Source organism: Humulus lupulus, chromosome 7 (genome assembly GCF_963169125.1).
Source record: "Humulus lupulus chromosome 7, drHumLupu1.1, whole genome shotgun sequence".
NCBI lineage: Eukaryota > Viridiplantae > Streptophyta > Magnoliopsida > Rosales > Cannabaceae > Humulus > Humulus lupulus.
Genome location: NC_084799.1, coordinates 136,415,940 through 136,431,575, shown reverse-complemented (window position 1 = coordinate 136,431,575; position 15,636 = coordinate 136,415,940).

Here is a 15,636-nt window from a genome sequence, read left to right as displayed (position 1 = left end):
ATACTACTAAGTTCCCAAGATGTAAGTATGGGCTAGTCCGAGGGTAAGCTGGTAATGAACAAGTCAAATAACTCAAATAATACAATCAGTTAGAATACTAACAACTTCAGAATTGAGATTGAATTGACCTATGGTCAATTATATGATATGACTAGAATAGATAATAACAGTATGGTTACTTATCCTATCAACTGTCAATATCGGTCCAGTTCGATGTAACAAATAGATCATATCGTAGTGCACTGACTAATCTTTGGACTAACTTATTTTGAACAAATAATCATATTTATATTCCACTGTGATTACGTCCCTATAAATACAATTAGTTATATGCTCGATATTTAATTAAAGTTTATCTTAAACAAATAATCATCAAAATAAAACAAGTAAGCAAAGTGATTGACCAAGTCAAAAAATGATTTATATTATTTTATTGATAATAAATGAGATTACAAAGAAATTGAGTTTTAATTAGGGCATAAAACCCTAACAATTACTAAAATACCCCTAATCTCACCTTGAGTTGGGTATTAATCTCCGCTGTGACTTTTTTGCCAAATTGCCCACTAGGATTGCCTCATGCCACACATCTCAAATATATCCACATAATAATGTGATCTCACTCACAAAACAAATATATTTCAGATATACCCTCAGCGTGTCAAAATTACAAAAATGTGTTTTTTATACAGAAATGGGCCTATAGGCACATTTAATACACTTAAACATGCATGAACAGTCATATCATAATATAACTCATAAAATTCACATATATAATCACTATTAAATCATACTAACGTATAAACATCCAATTATGCCCTCCTAGAATAGCAATCAAGGCACTAAGCCTTATTAACAAATTTGGGATGCTACAACTATAGACCTAGGAGCCCCATGGAGGCGTACTATCTCTTTCATAAAAAGATCAACAAACTGATCCACTTTGTAGTTCATCCTTACTGGGAAGAAGTGGGATGATTTGGTATATCGATCCACAATAACCCATACTGAATCATCCTACCTCACGGTCCTGGGTAATTCAACCACAAAGTCCATAGCGACATCCTCCCATTTCCATTAAGGAACACCTAAAGGCCGAAGTAACCGTGTTGGTCTCTGGTGTTCAGCCTTAACTTGCTGACACGTCAACCACTTAGCCACATATTCAACCACATCTTTCTTCATCCTATGCCACCAATATAAGGTTTTCAGATCCTGGTACATCGTTGAGGTGCCCAGATACACTGAATACGGTGTCGTGTGAAATTCATATAGAATCTCTCATCTGATAGCAGAGTCCATCAGAACACAAATCCACTCCTTGTATCTCAGCATACCCATCTTTGAAACACTATAGTCCTTAGAAACTCCAGCTAGGACGTGTTGGGAAAACTTATACATAATCTTGTTTACTTTCATGTAAATCTTATATTAAACAAATCAATATTATAAAACCTAGAACATTTTTCTATAATGGAATTTAAACATAGATAATGATAAGAACACTTACATTATACGCAGCGCAATGTATTAGTCATTCCTTCAGTTTCTCTAACCCTTGAATCCTTTCTGTCGCGGGGTATCACCAAGAAACTGAACCGATCTTCAAACCTCTTCACAGCCTTCCAAAGTATCCTTTGAATCACCTAGATTAGAGTGGGAAATTCTAAACATGAGATAGATACAAAAATAAGAAGAAAATAGAATTTAGAGGCTTAGAAAAAGGACTTTTGTTGTAGAGAGAATCTAAAAACCTAGAGCATCAAAACTAGATGTTCTATTCTTATTTTTTAATCTCTCACTTAGCATTCATTTTATAGGCTCAATTAGGTCACTTATTTAATTAAAAAATAAAAAAAAATAGGTAATATCAACCATTAGGTCAAAATTCTCATGGGTTTTAGGCCTGTGAAATTTCCCATTTTATTAAAATCCCATTGGACATAAATTCAAGGACCATATTATTTACTATTGGTTAAATAATTATTTAAATCAATTTGTCAAAATTAATAAATATGCCCTATATTCAATTTTCTTCTCTAAATTGTATAACTCTGTGAAACTATCCAAAATTGACTTGGTCAACTTTGATAATTCTAATTGATAATTAAATCAATTAATTGAGACTATCTAGATGATTTTATCCAAGGTATAGTGGGGACCATGGGCCTATAAAATCAAGCTCCAATAAGTTATCATGACTTTAACAAATAAATTTACTAACTTATTAATTCCTCGTGACTCCACTAAAGACTCAGAATTGCACTCTTGAATTCATAGAACGCTCTATAACCAATATAGATACGTTATTAGTTATCCATTGTTACAACCATAATTATCACTCAATCCTCTATAGACGGTCTACAATGAGATGGGACTAAAATGCTGTTTTCCCCCTCATTGTATTTTATTCTTAAAACACTTAGTTCCTTGTAAATGATATTTCAGGAAACTAATATTAATTACTAAAATGAGATCTCAATCATTTAGCACCTTGAACCAAACTAAAAGGAAACAATTATTTTAATTCTTCATCAGAAGCTATATATGCTCATATCTGTGATTAACACTCCCACTCAATTATACTACCGAGTTCCCAAGATGTAAGTATGGGCAAGTCCGTAGGGTAAGCTGGTAACGAACAAGTTAAAGTACTCAAATAATACAATATGTTAGAATACTAACCACTAAGAATTAAGATTGAATTGACATATGGTCAACTATATGATATGACTAGAATAGATAATGACAGTATGTATACTTATCTTATATATTGTTAATATCAGTCCAGTCCAATGTAACAAATACATCCGATCTTATCTACTTTGCTAATGTTTTGGAAAGAACATAACACGACTATGTGTAAGTAGATTATGTCGTAGATTGGCAAGTCAGTGTAAATCATGTGCAGTGACTAATCTTAAGACTAACTTATGTTTGAACATATAATCATATTTATATTCCACTGTGATTACATCACTATAAATACGATTATCTATATGCTCAAGATTTAATAGAGGTTTATATTAAACAAATAATCATGAAAATAAAACATGTGAGCAAAGTGATTGACCAAGTTAAAAATGATTTCTATTCTTTTATTGATAATAAAATAAGATTACAAAGAAATTGGGTTTTAATTAGGGCATAAAACCCCAACAAACTGCCACTTTCACTAATTGAAACTAATGTCTTAATTATAGTAATCTCATTTCTTCGACATGCTTATCAAATGTATCTTCTAGTAGTGTCTTTGTAAATGGATCTGGAATATTATCTTCAGATGCAATCTTCATAACCATCACATCTCCCCTGGCTACATATTCTCAAATTATGTGATACTTCATTTCTATATGATTACTCCTCTTGTGACTTCGAGATTCTTTTGAGTTGGCTATCGCTCTTGTGTTGTCACAAAACAACTCAAGCGATTTATCCATATCTTGAATAACACCAAGATATGAATAAAACTTCTTTAGCCAGACTATTTCCTTGGCTGCTTCAGACACAGCTATGTATTCAGTGTCCATGGTGGACTTTGAGATTGCAGACTGCTTTACGCTTCTCCATATCACAGCTCCACCCCCAAGAGTAAACACCACTCCATAAATAAACATCCTATCATCAACATCAGTCTGAAAATCTGAATCGGTGTATCCTATACCCTTGTAGACCAACATATATTCCCTAGTCCACCTTAAATACTTCAGAATATGCTTAATTGCAATCCAATGTTTTGGTCATGGGTTTGACTGATACATGCTCACTACTCCCACTACATAGCAAATATATAGTTTAGTACACAACATAGCATACATCAGACTTCCAATTGCTCATACTTAAGGAACTTTTCTCATTGCATGTTCCTCTTCAGGGCTCTGGGGAGACTACTTCTTTGAAAGATGAATTCCATGGCAGGACGGTAGGCGTCCTTTCTTGGAATTTTCATTGAGAAACATTCAAGCACTTTATCAATGTAAGCTGCTTGAGATAGAGCTAAGAGTTTGTTCTTTCTATCCCTAATGATCTTGATACCTAGAACATAACTTTCTTCACCCAAATCCTTCATCTGGAATTGAGTGCTCAGTCAATTCTTCACATTTGACAATTTCTTAACATTGTTTCCAATGAGTAAGATATCATCTATATAAAGAACCAGGAATACCACTATTTTATTTTCCTTCAGTTGGTAAACACAAGGCTCGTCAATATTTTGTTCAAAGCCATAGGTTTTGATTATTTCATCAAACCTAAGTTTCCAGGAAAGAGAATCTTGCTTAAGTCCATAAATGGACCTATTCAACTTGCTAATTTTTCCTTCTTATCCAGCTACTTTAAATCCTTCTAGTTTATCCATATAAACGGCTTCGACAAGCTTCTTATTAAGAAAAGTTTTCTTGACGTCCATTTGTCAGATCTCATAGTCGAGAGCGGCTGCTAAGGATAGGAGGATGTGAATGGACTTGAGCATGGCTACCAGAATAAAAGTTTCCTGATAGTCCTCGCCTTCTCTTTTGTATAACGCTTTGCAACTAATCTAGCTTTATAAGTTTCGATCTTTCCATCAACACCTCGTTTCTTCTTGTAGATGCACTTGCACCCAATGGCCCTAAAGTCACTAGGTGCTTCCATAAGATCCCAGATGTAATTTGAGTGCATGGACTCCATTTCCTGTTTCATGGCTTCGAGCCATAGTTCCTTTTCAGGGCTAGCCATTTCCTTTTTGAAAGACAACGGATAATTGTCACTAGTGTCACCAACTACCATATTGGTTTCACCCTCCAAACCATAGCGAACGGGGTTCCTAGAAACCTCCAACTACGACGAGGCTCCGTGACTGTTTGCTTAGGAACAGTGGTACTTTCTTCATTTAAATTGACTTGCGTCAGTTGCACATGAAGAGTGGTAATTTCATCATCAACTTGTGTTGATGACTATGGAATATTAGTTGGTGTCAATTCTTTAACCATCTCCTCTAAAACTACTTTGTTGCGCGGTTTGAAGTTTTGGAGATAGTCATTTTCCAGAGAAGTAGCATTCGTAGAAGTAAACACTTTCTTTTCTGAATGGCTATAGAAAAGTCTACCCCAAGTGCCTTTAGGATAGCCCACAAACATGCAAACTTTGGTTCGCGATTCTAGCTTTCCTTCCTTTTTCTTCAGGACTTGGGTGGGACACCCCCAAATTCTAAAATGATGTAAGCTAGGTTTACGACCATTCCAGCATTCTAAAGGTGGTTTGGGGATTGATTTGAACGGTACGACGTTTACAATATCGTTCGCAGTTTCAATTGCATGTCCCAAGAATGAAGTTGGTAGAGTTGAGTAACTAAGCATGCATCTAACCATTTCCAATAAAGTTCTGTTCTGGCGTTCCGCTACACCATTTTCTTGTGGAGTACACGGGGTAGTAAGTTATGATAAAATCTCAAGTTCAGTTAAATGATCTTGGAACAACATATCCAAATATTCTCCATCCATATCAAATCGCAAGATCTTTATCATTTTACTTAATTGATTCTAAGCCATAGCTAAGTGTAGTGCACCAAAAAAAAAATTTAGTTATTAAATTTTGTGTTTTATTTTATTTAAGTGTCAAGTGTGGTGAATTATTTTATTTAAATGTTTGTTTATTTTAATTAATTGTTTGTTTGCCTTATTTAATTGTTTGTTATTTTATTTAATTGTTAGAATTGTTGGTAGATTTTTTGTGAAATTAATTGTTAAATGATATGTAATTATTTTTATCTTTAAAATGTGATTATGTGAGATTTGGTTGAATGCACTAAGGTGTATGGTAGGTAGTGATGCACCCTAGTGATTTAGTGTGTGCAAGTGCATGGTAGCATGATGCACATGTGTAGAATTTTCTAAACATTTTTATAGTTACCTTATATTAGATTTTTATTTAAATTAATTGAAAAAAAAAAAGAAAAAGAAAGGGGCAAGTGATGGTGGACGTGTAGCATAGTGGGAATGGAATTGTTTTATTCCATTTATTTTCTTGATTCAAATAAATTAAAATTAGAAGACCGTGGTTATTTTAATTAAGGATGTGATCATCTTTTTATTCCATGCCAATTAAAGATAAAAACAATTAAACAAAAATTAAGAGAAAATATGGAGAGAATAGGAAACTTACATTTTCTTTTATTGGACCATTATGGGAGGATTAGGATAAAGAGGGAAGGAAAGAAGAGAAGAGCTTTATGCTCATTTGGAACTCACGGCATTAGAGAGAAGAGAGAGAGAGAGGGGCGTGACCTAGAGAGAGAAGGAGAAGAAGAAAGAAAGGAAGAAGAAGAAGAAGAAGGGATCAAGCTAGGGTATGGCTCTTGTTTTGCTTTATGATTTTTTTTTTTTTAATTCTAGTATGTTGATTAGGGTTGTTTCTAACTTTTGGTGTTCATCTTCTTCTCCATCTTGATATTCAAAAAAATACAACCCCTAGGGTTTGAGCAAGGAGGTGCTTCTAGATTGAGTTCTTGATTTCTATCAAGAGAGGTATTGAAATCCCTCCCTCAATTTTGTGGTTATTGGTATTTGATGAATGATATTTTTAGAGGGACTATGGTTGAAAGTGGATTTGTGTTTTGGGTAGGAAAATAGGTTATTTAGTGTTCTTGTTATTTTGTTGGTGATGTCTTATTTGATCATGCATGAAGGGTTTTATGGTTTAATGCATGAATGAGTTTTGGTGTTGATTAGCTATGTATAATGATTAGTGATAATTTATGATTTTATACATGAAGATTTCGGCCTAAGCATGTCTAAGGATCCCCTCTATATTTTGTTTTATGTTTTTATGATTTTCAATATGTTAGATCCATGTTCTAGGACCTATGTAATTTGGGTGTAATAATAATTTGGAATCTTGATAATTGGATCCATGAAATTTGATAAGATGTTTTTTGATTTTATGTATCAATAAATTATGGTATGCATGAAAAATGATAGAAACATGTTAGGTTTAATATGAAGGCATATATGGATATTGGTGTTTATGTTATTGATGTATGATTGTTATTATTGTTTTGTTGGATTTCATGTATGAACTCGTTGGAAATAGAATAAGATTTTGTAAGGTTGTAATTGAATATGTGTTAGTTATTTTTCTTTGAATTATTTGTATAATAAGTGCATGTTAGGATTTGTAATTTATTTGTGCTAATTAGACATGTATGATTTTGTATGAATTTTTTAGAAGCATGAGATAAAAAATAAAATTCATGATGATTTATGCTTGCTGATTTTGTGATTAAATGGTGAAAAGATTGATGAAATAATGATGTGCATGCATAAGAAATGTCTCTAATGATATGTGGTATTTGTGGGAATGAAATGGTGTTTTAATTTACACTTAAAATGATGTTTTTGCACAAATAATTGCCCACAGATTTTTTTTTATATATTTTGTTGAAAATATGAGTTTTAAAAAAAATGAAAATGGTGATTTTAATGATAAATATGATTGCTGGAATTTTTGTAAAAAAAAATGTGAAGTATGTTTTAATAAGAGGAATTTGATTAGTATTTGAAATAAATTAAAACCTTAAACTATGGTAATATTAAAAGTGGTGTTTTTAATATAATATGAGTGTTTATTTTATTAGTTATGATTTTTCTTTATTTTGATTAAGAAAAATGTTGAATTTAACTCACTTGTGATTTTAAAATAAAATGGTGGCTGAAAGTTTAGTTTAATAAGTTTAAAAAATAATTATTTGATTGTCACATATGAATTTATGTTACATAAAATTAAGTCTTAAAAATAATCCGAGCAAAATATATTTTTCCCACATTTAAAATTTATATTTTTCTCACATCAATTATGTAATTCTATTAATAAAAAATTAAATTGATATTTTCTAAGGAAACATGATAATCATAGGTATTTTAAATAAATTTCAAGCCTTTGTTTTCTTTGTAATTTGAAAATAATAATGGATTTATCACATATATTTTTAAATGGCTAAATAAAATTATTTTTATGAAACAAAAATAATGTCTTGAGAAATTTAATCAACCTAGTAATTTTAAGAAGATAATTAATAGTAAACAAAGCATGTTACAAGTTTATTATTTTTAAAACGATAGAAGTAAGACGCGTAGAATTATCGTTTTAAACGCCATATTTACGCAACATTCCCACGTATGCATGTTACATGCAAATTCACTTTTACGTCCAAAATTATGTCAATTACGCAACCATGTAGTTTTTATAGAAAGATCATGCATGCAAAATAGGTAGAATGTGCATTATTCTTTTATGACCTTATGTGTAACTAAGCATATTTGTATGTTGTGAGTAACTCTCACCGTGTGTGCATGGCCCATGCACACATGAGTTATATGAGAGGGAAAAATAGTGATTATGTGAAGCTAAGGAATGTCATTTTGATTATGGTATAGGCTCGTTGAGAAGTTGTCGTTTTACTTAGCTTGGACCTAAGGTAAGGAAGTTAGATAGAATTTATGATTGTTTATGCTATGAATGGTAAGACTGTTTGTATGAATGAAAATGTTATGAATTATGAAATGCTATAATGGGATGATATGTTGGCTTGTATGAATGCTGTATGATATGAATGGATGTTAGCATGATGAACGTGACACATCAAATAAAGATGTTTCTAAGGATATGAAGACGTAACCGAGTTATATGTAATGGTTGTTAGCATGTTGAACGCGACACAACAAATGGGTTACTAAGGATATGAAGACGTAACCCGAGTTACTAAGGATATGAAGACGTAATTCCAAGGGCGGACGAACCGAGGTTATTCAAGGACCAGAGATCCTGTTTACCTCAAATGGGTGACATGGACAAGTTAGTGGGCCATGTTCACAAGGAAATGTTTATATGATGATGTTATGATGTTTTGTTATGGTGATGCTATGATGTTTATGTTATGATGATGTTATGATATGATGATGCTATGATGTTTATGTTATGGTGATGTTATGATGTTTATGATATGATGATGATGATGATGTTATTGTTGACGTGAATACGTTTATGTTTATGATAATGACTCCATTATGACGATGATGCTATGATGTTTAAAGATGAATGAAGGTGTTTGAGATTTGTTGTATCTTACTTGTTTGTTGTTTGTACTTCCTTACTGAACTTTTAGCTCACTCCCTTACTTTCCCTTCCAGGTAGCAAATAAGTTTCTCTATGGCACACGTGGTGATGTGGGGAGTTCTATCGTCGTGGTGTGTATGGCGTGGGGGCATCCTATGGATGAAAAAATGATCAATTAAAAACAACATTTTCTTTTAATAATGTTATGTTTTATTGGACATTTTTTTAAACTTATCAGTGGGACTTGAATTATTGGTTGTTTTAGAACTTTGCATGAAAACTGATATTTTCTTTTTAAACTATTTGGTCCAACTTGCATGTTTTAAGCAAGACTCCATTGAAATCTTTATAGTATGTGGCTTTCTCTTATAAACCAAATGAATATGTGAATGTTTTACAAAGCACTAGACTAGGGTGTTTTTACACTAAGAATTCCTGAAACTTTAAAAATGTTTCTAATTTTTTTATGACATGAGTATCTAGAGTAATCATCAAAGAAAGTGACGAAATACTCAAAAACACCAATGGCTTGTAAATTTAAATGTCCACAAACATCTGAATGAACAAGTTGAAGTGGTTCTTTGGCCATATCACCATTTGAAGAGAATGGACGCTTGGTAAGTTTGCTTTCTAGACAAGATTCATAGACAGGTAATTTACCTAAGGTGAATTCCCTCAAAGGCTCGTCCTTTGTAAGTATTTTTTATCATAGCCAATGTGACCTAGTCTCAAGTGCCATAAATATGTCATCTAATCTTTATCGATCTTTTGACGTTTATTGTTCCTGGGTTTAGCTACATTGAATAAATCATTATCAAGAGCGAGGGGTTCGTTAGGCCGCAGAATATAAGGCCCGTTTTACATACATGCAATACAAAATATTGATCCATTGAAAGAAATAGATATATTAGAACTTGTGAAAGTCATAAAAAAATTTCTAATCGCAACATGGAAACTGAAATTAAATCTCTACTTAATTCAGAATAAAAAATTACATCTTTCAAAATTAAATATTTATTTATGGACTTCAGGCAAGCTCTTCCTCTAGCTTAGACCATAACAAACGCTCTGTTCCAACCTCTAAGTTTTAAGCGCCTTCATCCACTTCCTCCCATGATTCAAGAAACTGTAAAGAGTTACAAACATGGTTAGTAGATCCATAATCAATAATCCAAATGAATTTATCATTCTCTAAAACACATGTTTCTAAGATAAATGAACTATAATCATTACCTTTGTTTTTTGCTGCTAGAAATTCGGGGCAATCTTGCTTCCAATTCCCCTTCACTTTGTAGTGAAAGCATTTACCTTTACCTTTTTTGTTCTACCCCTTAGGCGTCTGTGCACTTGGTTGTGCACTCGTATTTGCATCCTTTGCAGGCCTAGAGTTGGTGTTTTGTCCACCTTTCCTCTTGTTTCCAACTTTCAAAGATGAAGCTAGGTTAACTTCAGCCTTTGCTGGATTTGCAGCAGCAGCAGTAGTCTTCTTTTCTCCTCCCATACTTGGTCCACCCATGATAAACTCGAAAGTCTGAAGCTCATTCATGAGTTGCGTCAGATCATAGTAGAGTTTATTCATCACATAGTTGCTAATGAATGACAGGAAAGCTGGAGAGAGACTGTTGAGGATTAATCCAACTTAGGTCACCTCATCTATTATGGCTCCGTGCAGTTCAGCTTCCTGAAAGTAGTTGGCCATCTTGATCAGATGATCACGCACGTGCTGAAACAGTGCTATCCGAGCATTGGAAAATTTCTTGGTGGCCTCAAAATGAGTCTGCACAGACTTTGCACCGAACATGTCTTGGATTTGATCCATGATTTTGTAGGTCGTCTTGACGTTCTGCATCTTTGTCTTGAGAGTGTCGACCATACTAGTCAATATGTAGTATAATGCCTTGTTATTGGCTGCCTGCCAATGCTTACATTTGTCTCTTATTGACTTGGTAGTTCCTTCAGCTGGATGTTCTAGGGATTCCTCAGTCATGACGAACTTGGAGTTGTCAACAATCAACACTATGTTGATGTTCTGCTTCCACTTAAGGAAGTTTTCTCCAGTGAGTTTCTCCATCGAAAGTTGAGAAAAATGGAGTAAACACAACCATAATAATACTACATATTATCAATAAAATATAAATCAATCACATTTGCTCAAAAAAAACTTCTATTCACTCTAATGTCAAAAAATAGCACAACATATACCATAAATATGTAAGATATGGAAAAAATACCAAAATAATCATATCTCTATTTCTTTAGGTTTTCAACTATTCTATGGTATTGTTGTCCCAGTTGGCGAGAGTAAAAAAATATCATATGTTAAATAGAGTTGTAAACTTATTTAATAATGGACATCATTATTAACAACCTACTATTCGATCAAAATAAGAAAGCAAAATCTCTTATTTTATGAGCTAGACCCACGGTTTCGATAATCTTAGATTTAGTCCTAATAGTCACCATAGGAGTGAGTCTAGTAGAATTTGACCTATAGTTATCTATCTTTCGAAATCTAACCTTGTCAAAATAACTAATGAACACCTTCTATAGGGGGATGAATCAAAGTGTCTCGAGGCCCCATTAAGTTATTCACCTTGTTAAACTAACAGTGGAAATTGAATATATTTTTTAAAATAAGCTCATTTTTTAATTAAAAATAGTATTTTTATTATTAATTTTAAAAAATTAATGACTATGGTTCTCCAAAAAATTGTAAAATTCAATTTTTAAAACCAAAGTCCTATAATTTTCTTTTAGTTTTAAAGTGTAAAATGGAAACAAATTCAATAAAATTAGAATTAATTTGTTGCTAATCAATATTTAAGTTTAACTATTATAATGAACATATATAATTAAGTCCAACTTAGGCAAATGAGCCTTAACAATTGGGCTTCTATGGAGGAGGGTTGAGTCCAGTATGTCGTTCCCACTACTAAGGCCCCCATACTTCCATATAAGGTCCAAAAGACAGGAATTTAAACCTTCATTTTATTATTTATTATTAATTGATTAGGAAAACTATAGTCATGCAAAGCAAATGGGTATTCACAAGTGGAACCACCCACAAGAGAGGAATTTAAACTTTAGATTTTCTAATGGGCCCAAATAAAACCTATCATTTTAAGAATGTTTTATTTAACAAAATTCATATATTAAGCAAACATATGGGTCATTATATGCATCTAAGACCAATTCCAAAAATATCACATATAGTGCAAACAGAAATGTTATAATTGGATGGGCCTAATCATGTTACTATAAGAGCAAGTCTATGAATTTATGAAAAAATACTACAATTTATTTCATTTGCAAAAATACAACAATTAATTTTCTAGAATTTATCCAAAATTCAAATTCATTAAATTTTTGCAAAAATAAATAAGTCAATTTAAATAAAATTTATCAACAATTAAAAAAAGTTAATTTAAAATCATTTATCAACAATCAACTTAGTTTAAGTCATTTTGAAAAATATTAATATAATATAAATAAGATTTATCAATAATTAACCAAAGTTAATTTAAATCCCATTTATAAAAAAATATTTTATTAATTAGTTTGCAAATGTGAAATTTTTAAAAATTTAACCAGTTATAAATTTTTAAAATAAATATCCTTAGCTGTTTTTGAAAAAATATCTTAAAGAGTTAAACAAATTCAAATATGCATAAAAATATCTAGTCCACAAATTTTCAAATTTTAAATAATTTAAATATTAGAATCCATAGAATAATCAGATATTAATATTTTCAAATAAAAGATTTAAAAAATATCAAATATTAAAAAATATCTTTAATATCTAATAACTTAATTATAATATTTTAATATATTAAAATATTTAAAATTAATTAGCTAACCTATTTTTAAACTTGAATTTGAATCTTTGTAGAAAATATCTATTTTTTAAAGATCACACAACAAAAATATTGTATTTCAAAAAACGATATTTTAAATGATAGAAAAAATATGATATTTTTGCATTAACCCATTAAAAAATACATTCAAAATTCAAATTTAAAGAAAAAAATTATCGCAGGCCACGACTAGTGAATGTTGGTTGTTGCGACCATGGGACTAATCTGGGCAAAATACGCGCGCTAGTCGCGTCCAGGGTATCATGGTGGCAGCAGCCACTAGTCTCGGACTCCCAAGGCGCGACCAGTGAAACCTGGTGGTCGCGGCCACAGCCCAAAATTTATTTTCAAAAAAAGTTTAGTGTAATTTTCCAACCCAAAAGTTTTTTCTAAATAATTTGAACTTTGATTTAAACTTATTTATTAATTTAGGCACCAATTTGTCTTAATTAAAAAATTTGCCCTAAACTCTTTTTTCTACTCTAAATTGTATAACTTTGTGAAACTATCCAAAATTGACCTGTTCAACATTGATAATTCTAATTGATAATTAAATCAAATAATTGAGATTTTCTAGATGATATTATGCAAGGTAATAGCCTATGAAATCAAGCTCCAATAAGTCATAAATTTAACTATTAAATATACTAACTTATTAATTCCTTATGACTCTACTAAAGACCCAGAATTGCTCTCTTGAATTCGTAGAGCGCTATAAAAGCAGTATAGATATGTTATTATTTATTCATTATTACAACCTTAATTATCACTCAATCCTCTATAGACGGTCTACAATGAGATGGGACTAAAATACTGTTTTTCCCCTCGTTGTATTTTATCCTTAAAACACTTAGTTCCTTGTAAATGATAGTTAAGTAAACTAATAATAATTTTTGAAATAAGATCTCTATCATTTACCACCTTGAACCAAACTAAAAGGAAACCATCGTTTTACTTCTTCATCAAAAGCTATAGATGTTCATATCTATGATTAACACTCCCACTCATTTATACTACCGAGTTCCCAAGATGTAAGTATGGGCTAGTCCGTAGGGTAAGCTGGTGACGAACAAGTTAAAGAACTCAAATAATACAATCAGTTAGAATACTAACCACTCAGAATTAAGATTGAATCGACCTATGGACAACTATATGATATGACTAGAATAGATAATAATATTATGTTTACTTATCTTGTCTATAGTCAATATCGGTCCAGTTCGATGTAAAAAATACATCCGATTTTATCTATTTTGCTAATGTTTTTGAAAGAACATAACACTTTAATGTGTAAGTAGATCCTATCGTAGATTGGCAAGTCAGTGTAAATCATGTGCACTGACTAATCTTAGGACTATCATATGTTTGAACATATAATCGTATTTATATTCCACTGTGATTACGTCACTATAAATATGATTAGCTATATGCTTGACATTTAATAGAAGTTTATATTAAACAAATAATCATGAAAATAAAACATGTGAGCAAAGTGATTAACCAAGTCAAAAATAATTTCTATTATTTTATTGATAATAAAATGAGATAACAAAGAAATTGGGTTTTAATTAGGGCACAAAACCCCAATAGGACGTCCCTTCTATGACTTATCAACTGAGGATCACTCAGCTGACCCTCCTTTATTCTCTCCAAAATAGTAGACTACAAGGTGATGTTGGCTAACTGACCCACCACCAACTTTATCCCTGCTTTAGTCATATCTTGTGCCAACTCTTTCGATATATGCTTCAAACTAAATAACTGGCCTGGGCCTCTCTGGCTCAAGGCAACGCATTTGTCTCATGTTTAGATCCTTTTGGGTAAAGAAATACTTTAAGCTCTTGTGGTCAGTATATATCTCACACTTCTCCCCATAAAGACAGTGCCACCATATCTTCAATACAAATACCATTGTTGCTCACTCCAAATCATGTGTAGGGTATCACTGTTCATATTCTTATAACCGTCGTGATGCATAAGCGATCACTTTCCCTGCCTGCATAAGAACATTGCCTAACCCTTGCCTCAGAGCATCACAGTATACCACAAAGTTCTCTTGATCTGATGGAAGACTCAGTACTAGAGCTATAATCAATCGTCGCTTCAACTCCTGGAAGTCGTTGTCAAATCTATCTGACCATACAAACTTTTTATTATTGCGTGTAAACTCTGTCAGTGGCGTACAATCCTTGAGAACCCTTCTACAAAGCGTCGTTAGTATCCCACCAATCCAAGGAAACTCCTACTTTCTGAGGCACTTATGGGCCTTATCCAATCTCTCACTGCCTTGATCTTAACTTGAATCAAATTTAATTTCATCTCTGCTAGCGACGTAGCCAACGAAGGTCACCTGAGGTAACCAGAACTCACACTTCTTGAACTTGGCATACAACCTGTGCTCCATTAACCTCCAAAGTACCAATCGGAGATGTTGCTCGTGTTCTACCTCTGTCTAAGAGTAGACTAAGATATCGTCGATGAATGGTTGAACCCTATTTTGCCTCTTAGGCCAGCTTGTTGTAGCATTTTGAGTTGTGTTGTACCCTAAAAATTAGAACGAGTCTAGTCACTCAGTTCGGGTACAGCTGGCAGATGAATACGTAGAAAAGCAGCCAAGTGGAACCTCTGGTTAACAATGATGTGAACAAATCGAGTTGGGACCTGACAACACGATGTACATGTTGTTATCAGA